Source organism: Podarcis muralis, chromosome 1 (genome assembly GCF_964188315.1).
Source record: "Podarcis muralis chromosome 1, rPodMur119.hap1.1, whole genome shotgun sequence".
Taxonomy (NCBI): Eukaryota; Metazoa; Chordata; class Lepidosauria; order Squamata; family Lacertidae; genus Podarcis; species Podarcis muralis.
The window spans coordinates 48,647,560-48,670,498 of record NC_135655.1 but is presented as its reverse complement, the minus strand read 5'-3'; the positions used below and the strand labels follow the sequence as shown (position 1 = coordinate 48,670,498).

The 22,939-nt window shown below is 41.7% G+C and overlaps 1 protein-coding gene and 1 long non-coding RNA gene across 5 annotated transcripts in view; one reads left to right on the top strand and one right to left on the bottom strand.

The window, feature by feature from the left end:
- The window catches only part of LOC114595582 (uncharacterized), a 73,145-nt gene extending 67,289 nt beyond the window's left edge, over window positions 1-5,856 (bottom strand). Inside the window, exons 1-2 of one of the 2 annotated variants that reach the window (XR_013392813.1) lie at window positions 5,581-5,856; window positions 3,666-3,733 (exon numbers count right to left, since the gene is read on the bottom strand). This is a non-coding gene — a long non-coding RNA (uncharacterized LOC114595582). The remainder of the gene's footprint in view (window positions 1-3,665; window positions 3,734-5,580) is intronic. The other variant, XR_003706296.2, reaches the window with a different exon arrangement.
- Window positions 5,857-5,995: 139 nt separating this feature from the next.
- The window catches only part of PALS1 (protein associated with LIN7 1, MAGUK p55 family member), a 54,234-nt gene continuing 37,290 nt past the window's right edge, over window positions 5,996-22,939 (top strand). The window contains exons 1-2 of one of the 3 annotated variants that reach the window (XM_028725727.2): window positions 5,996-6,273; window positions 20,748-20,963. The gene's annotated coding sequence lies outside the window, so the exon portion shown is untranslated. The remainder of the gene's footprint in view (window positions 6,274-20,747; window positions 20,964-22,939) is intronic. The other 2 variants (XM_028725721.2, XM_028725733.2) reach the window with 2 other exon arrangements.

Here is a 22,939-nt window from a genome sequence, read left to right as displayed (position 1 = left end):
GGCGCCGCCTCCTCGTGAGCGAATAGGGGAGAGCATGCTGCGCCTATTAATCAGCTCCAAAGGAAATTGGGTGGAGCTTTTGCTCGGGAGGGAGGGCAGGAGGCATGCAGCCCGCCCCTCCCTGTGCATTTTGGGCTGGGGGAGGGGCGGCGATGGCGCTCTGCTGGAGGGGCGCCGGAGATTATTGGGGGGGCGGAGCCCCCCCCAAACGAATTTTTGAGGGGGCTCGGGCCCCCTCAAGCCCCATGGAGTCGGCGCCTATGGACTTGACTTACTGTACCACATGGCTCTTCATTGTTGTTTTTGCCATAGCAAACTAACATGGTTATCTTCTGAGAATTCTTACCAATAAAAAGGTAACTGAAAATGGAGCTGCTCAAGTAATATTATTAGAAGTTTGTGGGTGCTGGACCCTTTTAATCCCCAGAACCAATATGTGTTGAAATCTAATCAAGCCTACTGAACCCCAAGGTCCAGCAGGTGTTTAAAAAATAAGCCAGGCTAGGTTCCTGATAAGGTAATTGCCTGGGCCATTAGGAGAACAAAGGATTGAGGGCTCAAGTGTGAGACAGCAAATGGGTGGGCCCCTCTCCCTCAACAAATAAAGCCAGAGTTTAAAACAGAGAGGTTAGGAAGCAATAACTTCACTTAGAAGGAAAGAAACAAGCTGGAAAGCTGAGGGGAGGGTCAGAACACAGTGTTTGATTTCTGTTTGAATCCAAGGCTATGACTAAGGAAGAAGCAAGACCTTTTTGGGGTGATGATGTTGTGAACCCCTCCATCGCAGGTACAGGTTGTAAATATGTGTAAATAAGCCACATATTATAAATACAAGTCTCCACTGTGCCTCATTTCCAAAAGGAAACAGAAACCCCCATTGAGTGCCTAGAACTCCAGTACAGTAATCTTGTACTGCTCTGAAATTGGGATGGTGTGCAATAATATGCTTCAGTGGGGCAACGGGTATGCTCAGAACCATATGTTCTGCTGCCTTCATAGCTGTTACTACTATCAAAGAGAGAAACTGATTATAAAGCTGAAGAGGGACTCGTTTATTGGACAATGGGACCGGCAAGAGTAGCATCAAACAAATATTCAGCTGAGCTCATGGTTCATCCATTGGAATATTGTTACTGATTATGGCCTTGTACAACACCATGTTGTTGTTGTTGTTTAGTCGTTTAGTCGTGTCCGACTCTTCGTGACCCCATGGACCAGAGCACGCCAGGCACCTCTGTCCTCCACTACTTCCCGCAGTTTGGTCAGACTCATGCTGGTAACCTCGAAAACACTATCCAACCATCTCGTCCTCTGTCGCCCCCTTCTCCTTGTGCCCTCCATCTTTCCCAACATCAGTGTCTTCTCCAGGGAGTCTTCTCTTCTCATGAGGTGGCCAAAGTACTGGAGCCTCAGCTTCACAATCTGTCCTTCCAGTGAGCACTCAGGGCTGATTTCCTTAAGAATGGATGCGTTTGATCTTCTTGCAGTCCATGGGACTCTCAAGAGTCTCCTCCAGCACCATAATTCAAAAGCATCAATTCTTCGGCGATCAGCCTTCTTTATGGTCCAGCTCTCACTTCCATACATCACTACTGGGAAAACCATAGCTTTAACTATACGGACCTTTGTTGGCAAGGTGACGTCTCTACTTCTCAAGATGCTGTCTAGGCCTGTCATTGCCCTTCTCCCAAGAAGCAGGCGTCTTTTAATTTCGTGGCTGCTGTCACCATCTGCAGTGATCATGGAGCCCAAGAAAGTAAAATCTCTCACTGCCTCCATTTCTTCCCCTTCTATTTGCCAGGAGGTGATGGCACCAGTGGCCATGATCTTCGTTTTTTTGATGTTGAGCTTCAGACCATATTTTGCACTCTCCTCTTTCACCCTCATTAAAAGGTTCTTTAATTCCTCCTCACTTTCTGCCATCAAGGTTGTGTCATCTGCATATCTGAGGTTGTTGATATTTCTTCCGGCAATCTTAATTCCGTCTTGGTATTCATCCAGCCCAGCCTTTCGCATGATGAATTCTGCATATAAATTAAATAAGCAGGGAGACAAAATACAGCCTTGTCGTACTCCTTTCCCAATTTTGAACCAATCAGTTGTTCCATATCCAGTTCTAACTGTAGCTTCTTGTCCCACATAGAGATTTCTCAGGAGACAGATGAGGTGATCAGGCACTCCCATTTCTTTAAGAACTTGCCATAGTTTGCTGTGGTCGACACAGTCAAAGGCTTTTGCATAGTCAATGAAGCAGAAGTAGATGTCTTTCTGGAACTCTCTAGCTTTCTCCATAATCCACCGCATGTTTGCAATTTGGTCTCTGGTTCCTCTGCCTCTTCTAAATCCAGCTTGCACTTCTGGGAGTTCTCGATCCACATACTGCTTGAGCCTTCCTTGTAGAATTTTAAGCATAACCTTGCTAGCGTGTGAAATGAGTGCAATTGTGCGGTAGTTGGAGCATTCTTTGGCACTGCCCTTCTTTGGGACTGGGATGTAGACTGATCTTCTCCAATCTTCTGGCCACTGCTGAGTTTTCCAAATTTGCTGGCATATGGAGTGTAGCACCTTAACCCCAGGTAGTGTGGTTGCTGACCTTGAGCCAGACATCCTGGAGAGTGAAGTCAAATGGGCCTTAGAAAGCACTGCAAATAACAAGGCCAGTGGAAGTGATGGTATTCCAGCTGAACTATTTAAAATTTTAAAAGATGATGCTGTTAAGGTACAACACCATACTGCATCTTAAAAGGAATTCCACATTAACAGTAAAATTATGTCCACACATCCTAAAGTGTGACATCATGGCACAGGGTTTTTTGGTTTTTTTACAATTCCACATTCCTATTTATTTATTTGCACGTATCAACTTTTGAGTTACATATCTGAAGGACCTTAAAAACTAAATGTTTTTCTTAATTGTGTTTTCCCCCTAAATAGAGGAAACTTTCCAGCCTGATAGTAGAAATTGCTTTAAAATGTAATATAAAACATGCAACTGACACCTGATCTGCTTTTCTAAATACCCTAAGACATCACAGAGTAACATAAATATTCAACAGGTTAGTATCCAAAAATAGCAGCACTAAAAATATAAAAGTCACTTTGGATTGCTAAACTATTAACTGGTTGTAAGATAAGACACTTACTATTGTATTTGGGTACTTATTTTGCTACCTGTCTGTTTCATTTTTATATAATTTTTAGTCTAAGAAGTTTCCAAATATTTCAGCTCTGCATTGTTTACCCTTTCTATTCAACCTATGATTCTCAAAGAACACCACTACCTGTTAAATATGCAAAGCAAGAGTGCATACTTGGCATCTCTTAAGTTATGTCTTAATTATCTAAGAACTTGCGGTGCAGTCTTGATTAAGAACATAAAAATGCCTTCCTACATTAAATTCACCTAGTCCAAAGTTCTTTGAAAGAATTCCAGCACTCAATACACATTAGGTGGTGTACTAGAATTTTGCCAGTGCTTCTGCTGTGCACAATAATTTACTTTCTAACCACCCCCAGGGTATACTCCAATAGGAAATTAGAGATTGCATCAGATCAATCTCATTGTTTTATTGTATTATTTCCAGAAAAAGTCCAAGGTTTAAATATTTCAGTTCAGGTTACTTTTTCTATTGCTTTATTTCAAGAAAGAAATAGAGGTTACTTACCAATAATTATGTTTTGAGTGTTATCTCCAAGTATTAATAGGTGAACATTTCACATGGAGATGTTGCTTCTGGAAATAAGAATGTAGCTTAGTTTTAAAAGAAATCTGGACCGATGCCTGATGCAATTCCCTGAGAGGAGGTATACCTCAAAGGGACAGCACTCAGGAAGAGGCAGATGTTATTACAGTGGTACCTTGGGTTACATACGCTTCAGGTTACATATGCTTCAGGTTACAGACTCAGCTAACCCAGAAATAGTACCTCGGGTTAAGAACTTTGCTTCAGGATGAGAACAGAAATCGTGCTCCAACAGCACGGCAGCAGTGGGAGGCCCCATTAGCTAAAGTGGTGCTTCAGGTTAAGAACAGTTTCAGGTTAAGAACGGACCTCCAGAACAAATTAAGTTCTTAACCCGAGGTACCACTGTATTAACTTTGGACCTTTTCATAACAGGCATGATCACTCTGCTTCCCGGCTTAAGTATTCGGAAGGAATACAGGGCCAATTCAGCTCCAAAGGGGTGGGGAATAGTCCTTATAATCAATTTATTTGGGAATATTTACAGGGGACCTTATTTCCAAGTGTAATCAAATGTGCAGCCAAACAGCCCATTCTTCAGGGGGAATCTACTGGTTCCCACTTTCCTTTTAGTTGATTCACAATCCCCTCTTCACTTTCCTGCTGTTTTTGTGTTTTTATATTGTAAACTACACTGTGATATGAAAATATACATTTCAGGTGACAAAGGCCAGGTGTATCTGCTTGCCGCCCCCAGCCCAATCTCTTATGTTAGTGGAGTGGGTTTATGCAGCATAAGGTGAGAAGGAAGTGTTTAAGGGCAAATTTTGTTCATGGGCTAGTGAGGTGATGGCACAATTTTATTTTAACTGCTGTTTGGCTCTGGTGCATGCTTATTATCGGGAAAGAAATTCTCAAAAGAAAAGCACCAACACTTTGGAACTCACTATCAGTATCAGGCAGGCACCTTTATTATACTTTTTGATACCTGCTTAAAATATTTTTGTTTAGGCAGGCCTATTCAGACATGTAGAACTTACATGTGTTTTAGTTTGTTTTTAGCGAATTGGGGTTTTGGGGGGGGTTTCCTTGAATAGTCTGAGAGTAGTCCCCCCCCAAAGATCTTTATTGAAACTTAACATATATACATAATAACAGCTGCATAATTATACACTTAATTATAAAACCCACCGCCCACCCTCTACTTCCCTCCACAGCAATTCGACTTCTTTATATTTATTTCTACCTTTTTTTCCTTGCGTTCTATAATAAATTATTTCTGTTAAATTCTGATTTTTCCTTCTTTCTTTATTGAAATACATTTTTTATTCTAAGCCTATTAGCATGTCATTTTTAGAATAATATTTTGACATATAATCTTCGAAATACTTCCACTCCATTCTTAACTATTGATTTGATTGGTATCTTATAATTTTTAGTGTATTGTTGATTTTAATTACCCTTTGAAATGTTTTTAATCTGTTTTAATCATATTTTATTGATAAATGAAACGTTTTATTTAGGGAAGTTTTTGATATTTAATGCTGTATTGTTTTTAACACTTGATTGGGAGCCGCCCAGAGTGGGCGGGGTATAAATTATTATTATTATTATTATTATTATTATTATTATTATTATTATTATTTTGGTGTTGCTTTGTGTAAATTGTACTACCGTCAAGTGGGTTTTGTTAAATAAAAAGGCCAACATGTGGTCTTGGGCTTTTTACAAATGAGCTAACACCTTTTGTTAATTATAAGTTAGCTTGCATTTACATTTAACTTAATTAATGAACTAAAGGGCTGCTTATTATTCACAAAATGGTTTATAATCATCTGAACGCGGCCCGCCACGTAAACGCATGAGAGAAACTTAACCCAGGGTTGAGAAACTTCACCTGTTCCATTTCTACCTACAGAGAGGCTGTTATAAGCGGAGTGGGCAGGGGCAGCGCCAACCCTGCCTTCCTTCCCCTCAAGAGTTCTCACGACCACCCGCCATCCTTTCCCTCACACGGTCAAAGGCATTTTCGACGGTTCTGGCAAGCTGCGGTTGGAGGTGATCAGGAGACGCGGAGCTGGGGAGAGGAATTCGCGCGAGGTAGCTGCGCGTGAGGGAGCGCGAGAAGAAACTCGCTCGCGCGCAGCTACCGTGACGTCTGGAGAACACTCGGCAGCAGAGGGCAGGCGCACGTTTCCAGGAGCTCGCCCCTACCCTCGCGAGGAGGGGCTTGAGGATGGGGCGGGGGAGAGAGAGGCGAGATGGTGGGGGGGGGGAGGAGAGAGAGAGAGAGGGAGAAACTGGTGCGCACATGCGCGCAGCGTGGGAAGTCGGTTTCGTTGCTGGGGATCTGGCACAGGAGGCGGGGCGGCGGCGGCGACCGAAGTTGTGGTGCTCGGCTCTGCCTTCCTCCCTGGGCGGCTGCGCGCGGGGTGAATTGGGAGGGCTGTGTCTCGCTGCCTGTCTCCGGCCCGCGTCTGTTATTCTGAGGGGCCTCAAGTGAAGAAGCGGAGCTGCCGGGCGCGCGCCTCCTCCCTCTCCCGATTTAGGCTGAGCCCCGTCCGGTGCTGCTTTCAGTAGGAACGCGAAGGTGAGACGCCCTTTTTCTGACTTAGCCCTGAAGCCGCTCAACAGGTCTCCTCCGAGAGAGAGAGAGAGAGAGGCGGGCGGGGGGAGGCGCGTTGGAAGTTGGCCCCCAAAGTTAGTCGCCCTGCCCTTCTCCCGTGTGTGCGTTGGGCTCTTGTGGGAGCCGAGACCCCTTTCCTGAGGCGTCTGGTTGCGGGGAGTGTGCCGGGGAGAAGGTGGCGCTGCTCCTCTTACATGTTGTCTTCCTCAGCCTCTTCCTCCTCCCCCCTCCCCTGTGTGTGTGTGTGTGTGAACTTTTGTCTCCGTGTCTGGCTGGTTACTTCTCGAGACCTTTCCCACCCCCGCCTTTCCTCCGTGCTTTCTCTTCCTGCCTGTTTATATCTCCTGTCTCTCTCTGTGTACGTGCCTGAGTAGAAACTGAAGAGGCAGTCTTGTTTGTTGACATTTATTCTCTCCCCCCTCCCCCTTTTACGCTCTTTTGCGTTAATCCTCAGGTATTTGCAGTTTGTGTGTAACCCGCGTCTTGGGCTGCTTCCTCAAAGGACCCCTTTTGCCATCCCTGTCTCTTGGGTTTCCTTTAGGTGCAGCTATTTCCATTGTTGGCTCACACACGTTCTATTTCAGTGTGTCCTGTGCTTAATCCGGCCCCCTTTTCGCAACCTGCTGGAAGTCCCATGTTTGGGGAGTTGGCCTTGTAAAGCCATTAGTCCCTGCCGGCATGGAGGGCGTTTGCAGGAAGGATTACCTTGTGTACCGGCAACACGCTATCTATTCCGAATTACGTGCTGGGTGGGTTAATGTTGCGATACCATTTGGAACCTCTGATCGGGAAAGTGGGGTTTTTGAAGTATTTTTGTAGATAAAGCTGTCTTGTCTCTGTGAATGTATCTCGGGACTGTAATAAGTATTAAAACACCAAGCTCTGAGTCTGCACCCCACCCATCACAATTTCTTTGTTTTGGTCAATCTTGAAAGAAAGTTGGAACTGTATATAGGACATATGACAATGTATATTAGCATATTGCCCAGCAAGAGTAGAAAAGAGAAGAGATGTTTTTGCTTTTGCTGAACAGTAAGTGATATATTTTGTGGTTTTTCAGCCAATATTTCAGAGAACTTTTGTAGGATTTTAGAAAAGGGGGAAAATAAATATCTGAAATATGCCATCTCTGTGGTGCTGTGTTGATTGCTGCAGTTGAGATGACAACATATGTTGACAATTCAATTTGAAAATGCTAAGTTGAATTAAGTAGTTGAACCTTAGTATAAAGGGAACACAGAAAGAGTTCCACAAATTTTGGAGCCAGTGAGCTTCAGATTTCTCACTTCCTGTTCTACAGAGGAAGTTGTATTCTCAAATGTAAATGCAGGTGAGGATTATATGAGATCACTTTCTTTTTAATTAAAAATAAAAAACCACTTAAAGGCTATAGTATATTAAATAATATGCAATGTCTGGTTATCAAATGCAAAATATATAATCTTGTTCAAATACTGTAGTTTGAACTGAAGAAAACAACAGTAGTGTTGCCCCTAGAAACATTTTCTGCAGTAAACACTGTTAAAAAAGGCTTGTTAGTCAACGTGTTTGTTTGTTTTTAAAAAGATTGCAAACCATTTGTTGAATATATTTCCTGCCCTTCATCGTAAATGATCTGAGTGGGTAACAATGTAAACAACAATAAAGCATAAAAATCCAGTTAAGCATAAATAATACTGTAATCACTTGCACTTAAACAAGAACACTGATAACTGTATCACTATGCAGGCTGTAGATGTACATACTCAGAAGGCTTGTGGAAGAGAAAGGTTTTCAACAGGCACTGATCACTTAAGAGTTCTTATTTGAAGCAGGTGACCTGAAAACATGATTCTATCATTGCTAACATATTGCTCGGCTAATGTCACTAAGGTTACGGAGCAGAGTTCAGCCATAAGCCGACCAAAGGGGAACAGCAGTAGCTCAATGTTAGGGCATGTGTGTTTCATGTAAAGGCCCTAGATTTAGCCCCTGGTGCCTCCAAATAGGGCTGAAACTCTGATGAGTTGTTGCCAGCAAGATAGACCAATAGACTAGCACGATATAAGGCTATTTCCTATATTCCACTGGTCAAAGTTAAGCACTTCTAAGTTGCATTGTTTGCAGTGGGACAGACATCAGCACATAGGCTTAAATCTAATTGATGTCAGTGACTTAAAATGCTTAATAGGTCATATACATACATGGTTTGTGTTGTATTAGAGTGGTGGTTTTATTGGTGTGTTATTTATATTGTATTTTTAATGTTTGATCGCCTTAAGTAGCAATGAGTGGAAAGGCAGCTGTTAAATATTAAAGATACATAAATGCAAAACAGTTGTTTTGCTTATGTCTTTCTGAATTGCTGTTAGACTTCTCTAGGCTGGGTAATAGGATGGTGTATGTGTGGTTAGCTTGCTTTTAATGGTAGATAAAGATTGTTCATGCTCAAAATAAAGACCTATGGTAGGAATCAACCTTGGAAGAAACTGTTAATTCTGGGGGGAAATAAGTGGTTTTCCTTTTAATCTTTTTCCATAGTGGTGAGATAACTTTTTTGAGGCTAGAAGATGAATTCTAAATTTGGTTTCTTGGTTAGCAACAGTAGAATTAAGTGAGACCTTCAGAGTTAATGAGCTAAGACGTGATCAGCTAGGCTTTTTTCTCCTGCTGGGTGGTCGATAAGTCATTCTTGAGCTAGTAGTATTAAGGATCTGCTTTGGCCATTGAATCAACCTATTCTATCCTGTCATTTAAAGCTTAAAAGGGCACCAGCTAGCAACAAGTCAATCTGGTTCAAATTTCTAGTATGCTCCATCCTGTGGGCCCAGTGTGTTACAATATTTATAAAAGATTAAAATTAAAACCTACCTATCTTCTGGCTTAGCCCTAGCCAGCCAAAGTGGGCCCAAACAGAAACTTGGCATCATTTTTTGTTTATTTTCAATTAACCTTTGATCGTGTCACAATTTAATTTTTATATTCTTATTCTATTTATATTCCTTTCAGTGGTTGTAGGTATAGATTATCACTAATATGGCATATTTGTATTGTCTGTCCCTCAGAATCTGCTTTCTTTATGCAAATATTTGGGGAAGGTGTACTTCATTGTGTGACTATCTAAACAGGAGGTGGGCATTGGCTAAAGGGATTTTTATTAAGGTGTGTAATTAATCTATCATCATTGTCTCAAAAATTCATACTATAGAAGTATGAATTTAAGCTTCCCTGTGTCAGAATTAAGACTTTAAAGGCAACAAGAAGAAAGGCAGAATTGTGTTCAATATTTTTTTCATCAAAGTTCACAACAAATTTAATCTACAGGTCAGCCCTGGATGTAAAATAGTTCAAAAAATGTTTGAAATGAAAAACAAGTCTTGGATAATTAAAGAAGCACAGATCATATAGGAAATAAACTTCATCATGAATTTAAGAGTTGGAGCCTTGCAAATGTAATAGTATGCTTAGAAACCAATTCATGTAGATGTGCTATAACAGTTTTAAATAAATTAATGTGAACTTAATACCACTTGCTAGTTATTACAAATACAAAATCTGTTTCTGATTATTTTTACTGTGAATCATTGCCTGAATAAGCTTAAATTTCTGGATTAGAGCAATTTTATAGTGACTGTTAAGTATCTTACCTGGGTGAAACTTCAGAGAGGTAAGCAGATGCTTTTGAAATATGTGGCTTTCCTTTTGATTGCTGAACTTTGTAAACACTAAGAACACACTCCAGCTGAAACTAAGTACTTTGTCCCATTAATTTCAACAGGAGAATTAAATGTGTGCTTAAATCTCTCCCACTGAAATCAGTGAGACTTAAAAGTACTTAACTTTGCTTGGATTGCACACAAGTGAGTTTTAAGCTGAGCCACTTATTCCATGTTTTAACACCATTATTTTTTGTATGTATCCATTCCACAGACAACAGTGTAATACTGATAGCAATAGCAGTTATAGTCTGAAATGAATCTACAAGACATGGTGAAATAGTGATGGATTAATTCCTCAGTTTGATTTGGAATTGAAAACTGGTAATATCACTATAATAAATATAAGCACTTATAAGCAAAAAAAGGCTTCTAATATGTCAGTAAAACTATCTGATTATAGAATGAGAAGTAAGGAGCTGGAACAGAGCATCGGTTCAGTCTGAAGCATGCTGCTGTGCCAAGGAAAATATTCCAAACTTGAAGAGGAACAATCACTTACTTTGCTCATTAGAGCCATTGTGATGGTTCATTTAGCACACAAGATGCAATTAGATCTAACAGTTTTATCCAGTGTTCATACCTACCACCATTTATTTGTCAATGGAAGTCATTCTCATCCAGTAAAACACATGTGATGAGATACAACTTTATTGCGGTAAAGGTAAAGGGACTCCTGACCATTAGGTCCAGTCGTGACCGACTCTGGGGTGGCGGCGCTCATCTCCCTTTATTGGCCGAGGGAGCAGGCGTACAGCTTCTGGGTCATGTGGCCAGCATGACTAAGCCACTTCTGGCAAACCAGAGCAGCACACGGAAATGCCGTTTACCTTCCCGCCAGAGCAGTACCTATTTATCTACTTGCACGTTGACGTGCTTTCAAACTGCTAGGTGGGCAGGAGCAGGGAGCTCACCCCGTTGCGGGGATTCAAACCGCCGACCTTCTGATCGGCAAGTCCTAGGCTCTGTGGTTTAACCCACAGAGCCACCCGTGTCCCTTTATTGCTGTAGCGGACATCAATTCCATGTGTCTTGATCAAGGCGAAACTTAGCCATCTTCTCTCAGTGTCCTGCCAGCTGCTCCTTAGGCATGTATATCTCTGTGTATATACTGCAGTAGTTCAGTCTCAACCACCTGGTTGAAATACGAGTGTGATTCTGAACCTGGTGCATGCTCAGTGTGTTGGATGTCCCTGACTGATAGCTGCTGCATTTGGAGCATCTGTTACTACCTGTGTCTGCTTGATCACCTCCCCTTTTTAGGTTTGCTGTATTCCTAGTGAATGCATTATCAAAATTCAAAGAAAGGGGCAACTTGCAGATCTTGTTGCTGTCTTGCCACCAACTCTAAGCACCAAAACAGCAATGGCAATGCATTCAGTAGCAAGATAGCAAGCACACCGAGAGCAGATGGATGGTGACCTCTCACCAAAAGATTAATATTTTATGGTTCCAAATCTGTCATCTGGCAACTTAACACTGACCAGGGAATACTTGCATCACAAAATTCAAAGAAAGGGGCAACTTACAGATCTTGCTGCTATCTTGCCACCAATTCTAAGCACCCATTCCCAGTTACCAGCTGAAGTAAATTAGTAAAGGTAAAAGGTAAAGGACCCCTGGACGGTTAAGTCCAGTCAAAGGCGACTATGGGTTGCAGCACTGATCTCAGGCCGAGGGAGCCAGTGTTTCTCTACAGACAGCTTTCCGGGTCATGTAGCCAACATGACTAAACCACTACTGGCACACGGAGGACTCTGACAAGTGCAGTGCAGTTGTCCAGCAGCTTCAGCAGAAACAATGAAAAGTAAAAACAATAATTTTAATAATTTTGTTATTTATACCCTGCCCATCTGGCTGGATATCCCCAGCCACTCTGGGCAGTTTGCAGCATATAAAAACATAGTAAAAAAATGAAGCATTAAAAACTTGCTGAAATGTTAGCTTTCGGGTCCAATTTGAAGTGCTTACCTTTGAAGCCCTGTGTGGACTGGAATCAATAGAGATTGCCCCTCCATTTATGAATCTCCATATTACGGTAAGTGACATCCTCTGATAAGACCTTCATTTAACACCAATACATTAGATGAAGTTCTCAACAGCTAGGAACAGAACCTTTCTTACTAGTTCCTCCCTTATTGGAGAAGCTGTAAGATCCATTTCCCCCCTCTTATTTTGTTATATAATGGAGGGCTGGTCTTTAGTAATAAAGTTTGCTACTGACAACTGAATTTCTTGATTATTTATAAAACATATTGTAGGAGCCACATTGAACCTTAAATCTGGAACACAAATATTTTAAATAAATGTTGCTGTCATACTCTGTACTTAACTGACTGGTATCAGGCTGGTTAAACATTTTGTAGGGAAGTAAACTTGCATGTACATTATTTGCTAGTTTAAGTTATTGCCTATCAGTGTAATTAGTTGTTGATGTATGTGACTACTTAACTGGACTCTGGTATATTGACTTGTTAAAGCTTATCTTGTGAATTTCTTACCATGCTGTGGTTCTTCAGTTAGCTGAGCACTCACAAGGCAGGCAGACCTTGTTGCCTCACGCCTTCTACCCTGTGGCAGGAGGCATCCCATCAGTTTTTAGCAGATATTCATGACAAGCCCAACTTTTGGGGACCTGAGGTGTAGTGAAGAATTTGCAGGAAGCCTACAAATACTGTAATTCAAATTTGGAAGGGAACTGCAATTCAAATTTGGAATGAAGGGTTATGAGCATGACTCTGACACAGATTCTGAATCCAATCAACATTTTGAAATGTATTTTATAAAGCCCCACATTGCACCGTCAATCAATTTGCAGTTTGGATCCCTCTGCATTTCTGAACGTGCAGGTAACTGCAGTTAACAGGAGTGCCTTTTATCAATTTTAACTGGAATTCCAGCTGTTTGCATTCCTAAAGTTAGATCTGGACATGGTCATTCATTCCCAGGCCAGCTCCAGGTTCGTTTGGATATACTGCACTTCGTGAGACTGCCTTTGAGGACAGTCTTCAAACTACATTTGATCCAGAATGCTGTGCCAGGCTTGTTGTCTGGGGCTAGCAGGACTGATAATGCAATGCCAGTTATGTACCAATTTCTCTGGACATCACTTTTGCCAACCTCAATTCAAAATGGCCACTTTGGTCTTCAGAAACGTAAGCTGCCTGTGTTGGGCTGAGGTTCAGAGGAATTATTCTCCAGCCTGAACCTGCTGAAGAACTTGGCTCTACTTTCTAAGTCCTTGTGGTTTTCCACTGATGGTTTGTTTATTTGGGGATGAAGAGACAGGACTTTTTATTGCAATGTCCAAATTATGAAAGCGTCTTCCTAGGCAGGTTTCTGGCTCCTTCACTGCCTGCTTTTAAAGTGCACATTTAAGCCAGTTTTATTTCAGTGGGCATATTTTAATTAGGTCCTTTTAAGATTTATGTTGCTGATATTTTGCTATTTGTTATACGCTTTATTGGATTTCAATTTAATTTGATTTTAAATTGTATTGGCTGCTTTGAATTTATATTGCACAGAATAGGGTGTCATTTTTAACAAATGTATTTCATATTCATGGGCAAAGAAAGTATTCTACAATGGAACATAGGGGCAGGGATGGGCAAAATTCATGCTTTCAGGAACTACAGTGATACCTCTGGTTACGTACTTAATTCGTTCTGGAGGTCCGTTCTTAACTCAAATCTGCTCCAGTGTGTGTGGGGAACTCCTAGAACACATGGGGCACACAGAGGAAGGAGAAAAGTAAATTTTGCTGCACAAATGGAAATCCTTGTGCTAACAGGCCATCTTTCTTAGCACTACTTTGAATACAACTCAAGTTGGCTACAAAACATTTAGAAATTTACCAATAGGTCCTGCTTTATCAGATGTATTCTGTGGGAGGCTCATGTGTCTGCTTGCTACATTGGATCTGAAGGATAATATTTTAGCTTGACACAGTCCTTCTGTTATATGTACTGGGTGCAACCAATTCAATCTCTGTGTTGCCCTGAGGATTTTCTCAAAATGCAAGGTACATCTTTAGTGGCAGATCATGCATTTTTTTTCCAGCCTGCATGATTGGTTCTTCATATGAGTTAAAGAGAGGACTTGCAATTGTCAATCAGACGGTACACTGCTTTGAAGCTGGGTCTTTCCACATACTGGAAACAGTGTCACACTGGAGTGAACAAGAAAGATCCTGTACCTCAGCCTTCCATCGTCTTCCATCATCCTTCATCATTAGCCATGCTGACTTGGACTGATGGGAATTAGAGCCCTCCAGGTTGGGGAAAATAGCAATGCATTGCTATATGTTGCTTTCCAATTCAATCAAAGCATTCATGCCACAAGTAAACGCTGTCGTCATGCAGGATACCCTCTAAACCTGTGCAGCAATTAACTACAGTCAGTTTGTGCCATTGGATGTCATGGCTTCTATCTCACATCCAGTGCCACATGAGGCTCCCTGTGTGGCTTCCCAAGTTGTGGCTTATACAGGCACCCAAACCAAGCTCCTTGGGAACATTGTGGCTGGTTTTGTTGTTCACATGATAGCAACTTGGATGACCATCTGTCAGGGGTGCTTCAGTTGAGATTCCTACATTACATTCCTACATTACATTACATTACCAAGTTAGACTTGGTGCAGTGGACATACTTTTCTAGTTAATATATCATAGGTCTTGTTACGTCCTACTGGACTGAGGAGCCTAATGTAATAACACTGCATGTAGGGTCTCTAGGATCTTATTTATTAGGGTAAAGTCTAAGACATGAGGATTCAACAGCAGACATTCACTTATTTTATGCTATCTAAATTTAAAGAAAAAGTTTGAGTTTGTTGCAGTTGCCATTAGACCAAAACAACCTCACCATTTTCAAGTTCCTGAGTAGGGCAAGGACTCACTCCGATGTTGTGCTAGGCCCATGGGAATGAGTTTCCTTCCTTCTGCTCAACTCAGAGCTAGTGAGCAGTTTGTCTTTGCCATGCTGGCCTCAGAAGGACTTGTTCCCTCTTGAGCCAGATCTTCTCTTTGATGTTAAAAAGGTAAAGGTACCCCTGCCCGTACGAGCCAGTCTTGACAGACTCTAGGGTTGTGCGCCCATCTCACTCAAGAGGCCGGGGGCTAGCGCTGTCCGGAGACACTTCCGGGTCACGTGGCCAGCGTGACAAGCTGCATCTGGCGAGCCAGAGTCGCACACGGAAACGCCGTTTACCTTCCCGCTAGTAAGCGGTCCCTATTTATCTACTTGCACCCGGGGGTGCTTTTGAACTGCTAGGTTGGCAGGCGCTGGGACCGAACAACAGGAGCGCACCCCACCGCGGGGATTCGAACCGCCGACCTTTCGATCGGCAAGCCCTAGGCGCTGAGGCTTTTACCCATAGCGCCACCCGCGTCCCAACTCTTTGATGTTACATTGAACTTTAGAGTTGCCTAGTACTCCTTCCAGCTCATTGTGGGAACAAGGCCCGCCTTTCCTTCCCAGCTCTGAACTGGGTAATGCAAGTGGGGCCTCATCCTTTCAGCCATGCTGGACTGCAAAGTTCAAGCATAACTTCAAAGACATCTATCCCTTCTCTGCTTGGGAGTGTCAAGTCTTTGGTGAGTTCAGGTTTTGGCTGACCTTACTGAAATCCTTAACTGATAGGTTCATATACCTTTTCGTAGTTAAGGTAATACATATATGATTCTAGAAAGATCACAAAGAGAAACACAGAACTGCTTATTTTTCTGAAGTCAGGTAGATTTCACTGAATCTCCTACTGCTTAACAAATGCCTCTAATAGCCTTTACTGGCTATGCTAAAACATAAAACTCCCACTGAACTAAACGATAGACTTTAAAAGCAAGAGAAGGCTGTGTTTTTATTTCTCAGTTTAACCTTCTCTTCAGCTGATAATGCAGCATTCCTAAAACCACACTTAGAAGTCTTATCTTAATTCCAGCCAAATGGTAAACATAAATGACATAGCTATGTATCATTCTGGTAGGTAAGTCAAAACTGGCTTCCCATGTGCAGTTGAAGCAACGATGGCACTGGAAACTCCCATGTTATAAAGAGAATTCTGCTTCATCTAGTGCACTGAAAAATGTGGTATGTCATGAGAGAAATAGTTGTCTCTGAAGCTTGCGAAATCTGATGTCATTGCGCTCTCAAAGTTCTAGTAAGTGTAAAATGAATGGAATGAAACTGAAGTGATGACTAACAATAACCACTCCTGCCTGAAACGGGAGTAGCCGAATCCTACTGTTCCTAGCTGACATCATCAACTGATTGATGGTCTCTTTCTTGTAAAACCCTAAAATATTCAGGAATGTCCCAGGTTATAAATTGCTTTATGATCCTCTTAACAATTGTATTAGTCTCTTGAGTTGAGAAGTGGTTCATTTATCCTAAGAATAGTCCTGTGAATTATTATTTTTTATAATACTTTATTAATTTTCCATTTTATATTATTTAAATATAATCTTATTTTTTAACACTATTATTTGCTCATATGAGCTAATCAACTTCCCTCCCTCCCGCCTCATGGTTACCATAATTCCTTTCTATGTCATAGCATTTGTTTACATTTCATCCATATCTATTGCCCCATTTAAAAATATTTGTGTAAAAAGGTATAAATCAGAAATTTTACAAGTCTTCTTAAGTCAGTACTGCTAGTGTTGTTAATTGGTTGCAGTTGTCCTTCAAATATTGTATAAATTTGCCCCAGTCTTTTTGGAAAGTTTGATCACGTTGGTTTCGGATTTTCCTGGTCAGCTTCGCCAGCTCTGCGTATTCCATAATCTTCGTCTACCACTCTTCAATCGGTAATTCCTGTTGTTTCCATTTTGGGGCTAGCAAAGTCCTCGCTGCCGTTGTTGCATATCTAGCTACTATACCCAATAAGAATGCTTCTGGTTTTTTGACAAATGTACTTTTGTACATTTTCTTTAACTCATTATTTATCATTTCCCAGAAAACCTTTCCTTTACTACATGTCCACCACATATGATAGAAATTCCCTTCCTTTTCTTTACATTTCCAACATTTCTTCTCTTTTGTCTTATATATATATTAGCAAGTTTAGTTGGTGTTAAATACCACCTATACATCATTTTCATAATATTTTCTTTTAATGCTCTACAGTCAGTAAATTTTATTTCTTCATTCCATAACCTTTCCCATGCCTCTAACAAATAGTCCTGTGAATTAAGCCATTACTTCCATTTTACAGATTACAAACTAGGAGGCTGTGGTCTCAAGGTCCATCAGGTGCTCCAATGGCTCAGATTTAATGCAGTTCTAGGCTGTGATAGCCATGAGGCATTTGAGAATTATATAGGAAAATCTTACATATGATTGTAGTTTCAGTGTATAATTTAACCTTTAACAGGGTGGGGAACCTTTATAAAATAAAATGCCTTAAACCTGGCCCAACAGCATATAGTTGCCCCAACACCCATGCAATTGTTTCAACAAAATTATCACAATCTGGCTGCTGCATTTTGCACTAACTGGAACTTCTAGTCAAGAGTTGACACACATAAGAGTGCATAGCAATAATCCAGTCTTGAGGTTGCACTGAATATATCACTGTAGCCATTTGTGGCATATCAGCCAAAGCTAGTAGAAAGCACTCCTAGCCACTGAAGACACTTGGCCTCCAGCATCAGCAATTGAGAAGTACTCTTAGCCTAACAGCCTGCTTCTTCAGATGTAGTTCAACTCCATCCTGAACATGCAGTTGATCAGACCTAGGAACTATTCACACATAGGACTTCGATCTTACCAGGAGTGAGGGTTTTTTTTTTATTCACCACTCCAGTCCACCTCTTAAGTCCAGGTACTGGCCAAGGACTTGTGCAGTAATACATGATTCAGATGTTACAGAGAAATAGAGATGTGTGTCATCAGCATACTGATGACTCTGTGTCTGTGACCCAAATCACCTAATGACTGCACCCAGCTGCTTCATATAGAAATTAAATAGCATTTGGGGAAGGGGCACTGCAGCATCCTACAACACAATTGCAAAGGAGCTGAAAGGCAGTCATCCAATGCTTTGTTGTTGTTTAGTCGTTTAGTCATGTCCGACTCTTTGTGACCCCATGGACCAGAGCACGCCAGGCACTTCTGTCTTCCACTGCCTCCCGCAGTTTGGTCATACTCATGCTGGTAGCTTCGAGAACACTATCCAACCATCTTGTCCTCTGTCGTCCCCTTCTCCTTGTGCCCTCCATCTTTCCCAACATCAGGTTCTTTTCCAGGGAGTCTTCTCTTCTCATGAGGTGGCCAAAGTATTGCAGCCTCAGCTTCACGATCTGTCCTTCCAGTGAGCACTCAGAGCTGATTTCCTTAAGAATGGATAGGTTTGATTTTCTTGCAGTCCATGGGACTCTCCAATGCTTACTGTCTGGAAATGATCACAGAAGTAGCGGAACCTCCTATACTGTGTCCCCAACTTGCAGAGGTAATCCAGGAGGATTCCATGGTTCATGCTATTGAAAGCTGCAGCAAAAGTCAAGCAAGAGTAACAGAGTAGCACTCACTCATCCCCCCCCCCCCAAGACAGTGGTGCTTAAAGGGTGTGGTGCACCACACAGGTGTGGCAGGAGAGGATAGCAAGTGTGGTAGGAATATTCAAGGACAATCAAAGAAACATTTAAATATTTCATTGCAGTACAGTTAGTATTAAAAAAAATTTAAAAAAAAAAACCTGTGATCAGAAACAGTATCCATGCCTCTCTTCAAGAGCATGGGCTATTATTCTACAGTTCTCCACGACATATTGTGAACAGGGATTTTCAACTCTGACAATTATGAAAGATCAGAAAAGAGAAAGGCTTCTTTGTGGTGTTGAGGAGATGAGTGTTTATCTCACATTAGACCTAATATAAATGAGATTACCCAGCAAAAGCAGGCTCTCACCTCTCAGTGAGTTTGTATAATACTTAACGTACATATGTGAGAGGCTTGTTTATATTTACATTTTGAGAATGATTCATGTTCTTATGTAGCTGCGTTCTTTTATACTTTCTGGATGTCTCATGGTCATATTATAAAGTAGTTGTGTTCTATGTGTTTTAGCACTGCTAGGAGGAGTTTCTTTTTATTTTCCAATGTATTTCTTATCAATAAAAAATTCTGTGTGGCACAAGCAAATTTTTATTCTGAAGGGGGGGTTCCAGAGAAGCAAATTGCCAGGAGCTAAGGAGTTAGGGACGCGGGTGGCGCTGTGGGTTAAAGCCTCAGCGCCTAGGACTTGCCGATTGAAAGGTCGGCGGTTCGAATCCCTGCGGCGGGGTGCGCTCCCATCGTTCGGTCCCAGCGCCTGCCAACCTAGCAGTTTGAAAGCACCTTCGGGTGCAAGTAGATAAATAGGGACCGCTTATCAGCGGGAAGGTAAACGGCGTTCCGTGTGCTGCGCTGGCTCGCCAGATGCAGCTTGTCACACTGGCCATGTGACCCGGAAGTGTCTGTGGACAGCGCTGGCTCCCGGCCTATAGAGTGAGATGAGCGCACAACCCTAGAGTCTGGCAAGACTGGCCCGTATGGGCAGGGGTACCTTTACCTTTAAGGAGCAGTTAACCATGATGTTGAACTGTTTTGGAAGAAGGTTTGGATCTGAAGTGTCCCTTGCATTTGTTCATAGAGAAGTTGTCAATTCTCCCCCATCCCTGGTGTCCCATACAGCAACCACTCTTGGTAGCCCTTTGATCATCAAGTGGATTTTTGGAGGACATGAAAGGCTGTACCAAGAAATGGGGTTTGAAAAGCCACTGTGTTCATGAATCACTGTGTGCTGTTCTTTGGAACAGTGTTTAAAATTCGCCATGTGCATTTTGTACCTGGCTATCGGCACTTGCAACTGAGTGAAGATGCCTAGGTTCCAGGATGGTGCCTGACGTCTCCACCTTCTGGAGGTGCATGCCTGGGGATGCTTGGATCTTGACTGTTTTCACACACTAGCAACACATCCTGTAGAATTCTATTCATTACATTTTATCTGCACAATCAGAATGAATTTCAGGAACCAAAAAGTCATATTGAAAAATACCACTTTTGAATCGACTGGCCCCAAAATGGCAACTAGGCATTCTATTTTGACAACTGTAACTCTGGTTTGGCACCTAGCTTATATATCTGAGTTTCTAACACTGCTTTGGAGCCAATCAAAATGGGTTTCACAATATTTATAAGTGAGACCTATAACACTTAATTGCATTTTCTAAGAGGTGGCATTGAAATTGTCATTTTACCTGTGCCAGGAAACTGATGTCTGATCCTCCAGGTTGTATTATTGATTGGTTGGAGAAACTAGAACTACTTTGTAGGTGGGTAGACTCTTTTTTCCCCCTTTGTGAATAAGCTTCACGGGAAATGAATAGTGGGGATATCTTTTCATGGTGGTTGGAAGACCAGTAAATCAGCTGAACTGTTAAGCAGTCCACTCTTCAAGGTTTTCTAAAGTGCACACAGCATTAGTATAAGTGAACCTGATAGTTTACACTTTTAAATTAAATCTACAATTATTATTTTTGCCTATCACATAAAGTGAATTTTCACCTGAGTCAGTATTAAGTGGTCTTGGATAACTGACGTAAATAGAGCAGATAGTTTGCGTGCTGTCCTTTAGAGGTTTTGACATCATTACTTCTACTTACTAGGAAGCTTTAGCCATCTGCCAACTGAGCTTGATACAGCTAGTAGGAAGATGTAGTACAGCTTTGCATATGAGTAATCATCTAATTTTCTGTTTAACAGGCTTAGGATGCTAATCACTGTTACCTGACTTCAGTAGAAAAGAATCTGAGAAGACAGAGGAATGGCTGGTTGCGATTTCATGATTTAAGTTTTTTCTTTGCACAAGTTGCAGGCTAGCTGGCAGAGCTGTTGCTATGGAAACAAACAGTCAGCTCCTGAGAGTGCCAATGGAATGCTAATCTGGTATAAATGAGGAGTTCCAGCTGCTGCCCAAAGGTGGGAGACATGAGAGAGGAAATGAAGGGAATTAAACCATGTTCCATTATTTCAGTAGATATCTACTCAATATTGATTGGCATCTTTTTCAGGATCTATCTACTCAATGTTAGCATCTTTTTATATGAGCTTCAAAGACTGCAGTAGCTGGAAATAAAATGCTTCCATTATAGATACAAAAATTAAAGTCTTCTGTTAGTGTGGTCATTTCCCACCATCTACATATTTTAGATGTTTACTAGAAATTATGAAGTGACTTTGAACTCAATGTTGTTCTTAGCTAGTGCAATAATCAGGCTATGAAAATTGGTGCACTGGTGTGATTAATCAACATTCTTCAGTCACAGATTTAAGTCCTGCTAAATTGGTGAGACTGACAACAAGCAAGGAGTTGATTTGGGATTCTTAGTGTTGTTATCCAACTCTTTCCAACAAATTCTAAATTTGATTAAAAATAATGGTCTCTTTCCTTTTACAGGAACTGTATTGTGGTATGACTTGTTTACTTAAATTAAATTAAATTAAATTAATTAACTGCACATCTATAATGACCTGTGAACTTGTTTGTATTTGAAGACATCTTGCTCTGCTGTACAGTTGAAATCAATATGCTCAGATTCGATGTGCAAGAAAATCTTTAAAACAGTTCTGAGTAGTACTTATTATATTTATATACCAACCTTCATGGAGATCACAGGGTGACATAATAATAATAATAAATAATTTTTAATTTATACCTTGGCCTCCCTGGCCAGAGCTGGGCTCAGGGCGGCTAACACCAGTAAAATTACAATAAAAACATAATGGGGGCGGGGAGAAACCAATTTATTAAAATATGGGTTAAAATACAATTTAAAATGCAGCCTCATTTTAATAGTAGCCCATAGATCAAAAAAACCATAAGGGGAGGGAAACATAAGGGTCAGCCTGAGTCCAAATCAAAGACCAGGCAGAACAGCTCTGTCTTGCAGGCCCTGCGGAAAGATGTCGAGTCCCACAGGGCCCTAGTCTCTTGTGACAGAGCATTCCACCAGATTGGGGCCAGTACTGAAAAGGCCCTGGCCCTTACAACATGAAACACCTTGGTCTTGCCTTGGTAATGGACTGGATGAGAGCCAACAAACAAGCTCAATCCAGATACGAATGAGGCTCTGTTAGTGGGCAGTTCTCTAGACAGGATGGATGGAAGGTTCCCTGCTCTTGATGGGGTTTCGCTCCCTCTGCAGCAGTGGGTATGTAGCTTGGGGATACTCCTGCATCCTTTGCTGTCACTTGAATCTCAGGTGGCTTCAGTGGTGCAGAGTGCCTTCCATCAGCTTCGGCTGGTGGCCTAGCTGTGCCTCTATCTGGAAAGGGATAGCCTAATTTCCATCGTCTGTGCTCTGGTAAGCCTTTGTAGATGGTTTAGAAACTTCAGCTGGTGTAGAATTTGGTGGCCAGGCTGCTCACTGGTGCAAGAGGCTTTCAGCATATTACACCAATCCTGGCCCAACTACACTGACTGCTAATTAGTTTCCAGGCCCAGTGCAAAGTGCTGGTTTTGACCTATAAAGCCTTAAACTGCTCAGGTCTGCAATAGCTCAAGGACCACCTTTCCCCAAATGAAGCAACCCAGATGCTGCAGTCATCATCAGAGGCTCTTCATGTCCCTCCTCCACTAGAGATCCAGAGGGTGGCAACATGAGAACAGGCCTTTTCTGCACTGGCTCCCTGGTTGTGGAATGCTCGCCTTAGGGAGGCTTGCCTAGCACCTTCATTACATATCTTTAGGTGCCAGGCAAAACCTTCCTCTATAACCAGGCCTTTTAGCCTGATGAAAATTCTGTGGCCTTTTAGATGTGTTTGAGAAAAGAGGGAGCTTGGTTTGATTTGATTTGATTAGATTAAATTAGATAATTTCTGTTCTTTTGTATTTTTATGGATGAAGGGTGGTTTTTGTGTGTGTGTGTGTGTGTGTGTGTGTGAGAGAGAGAGAG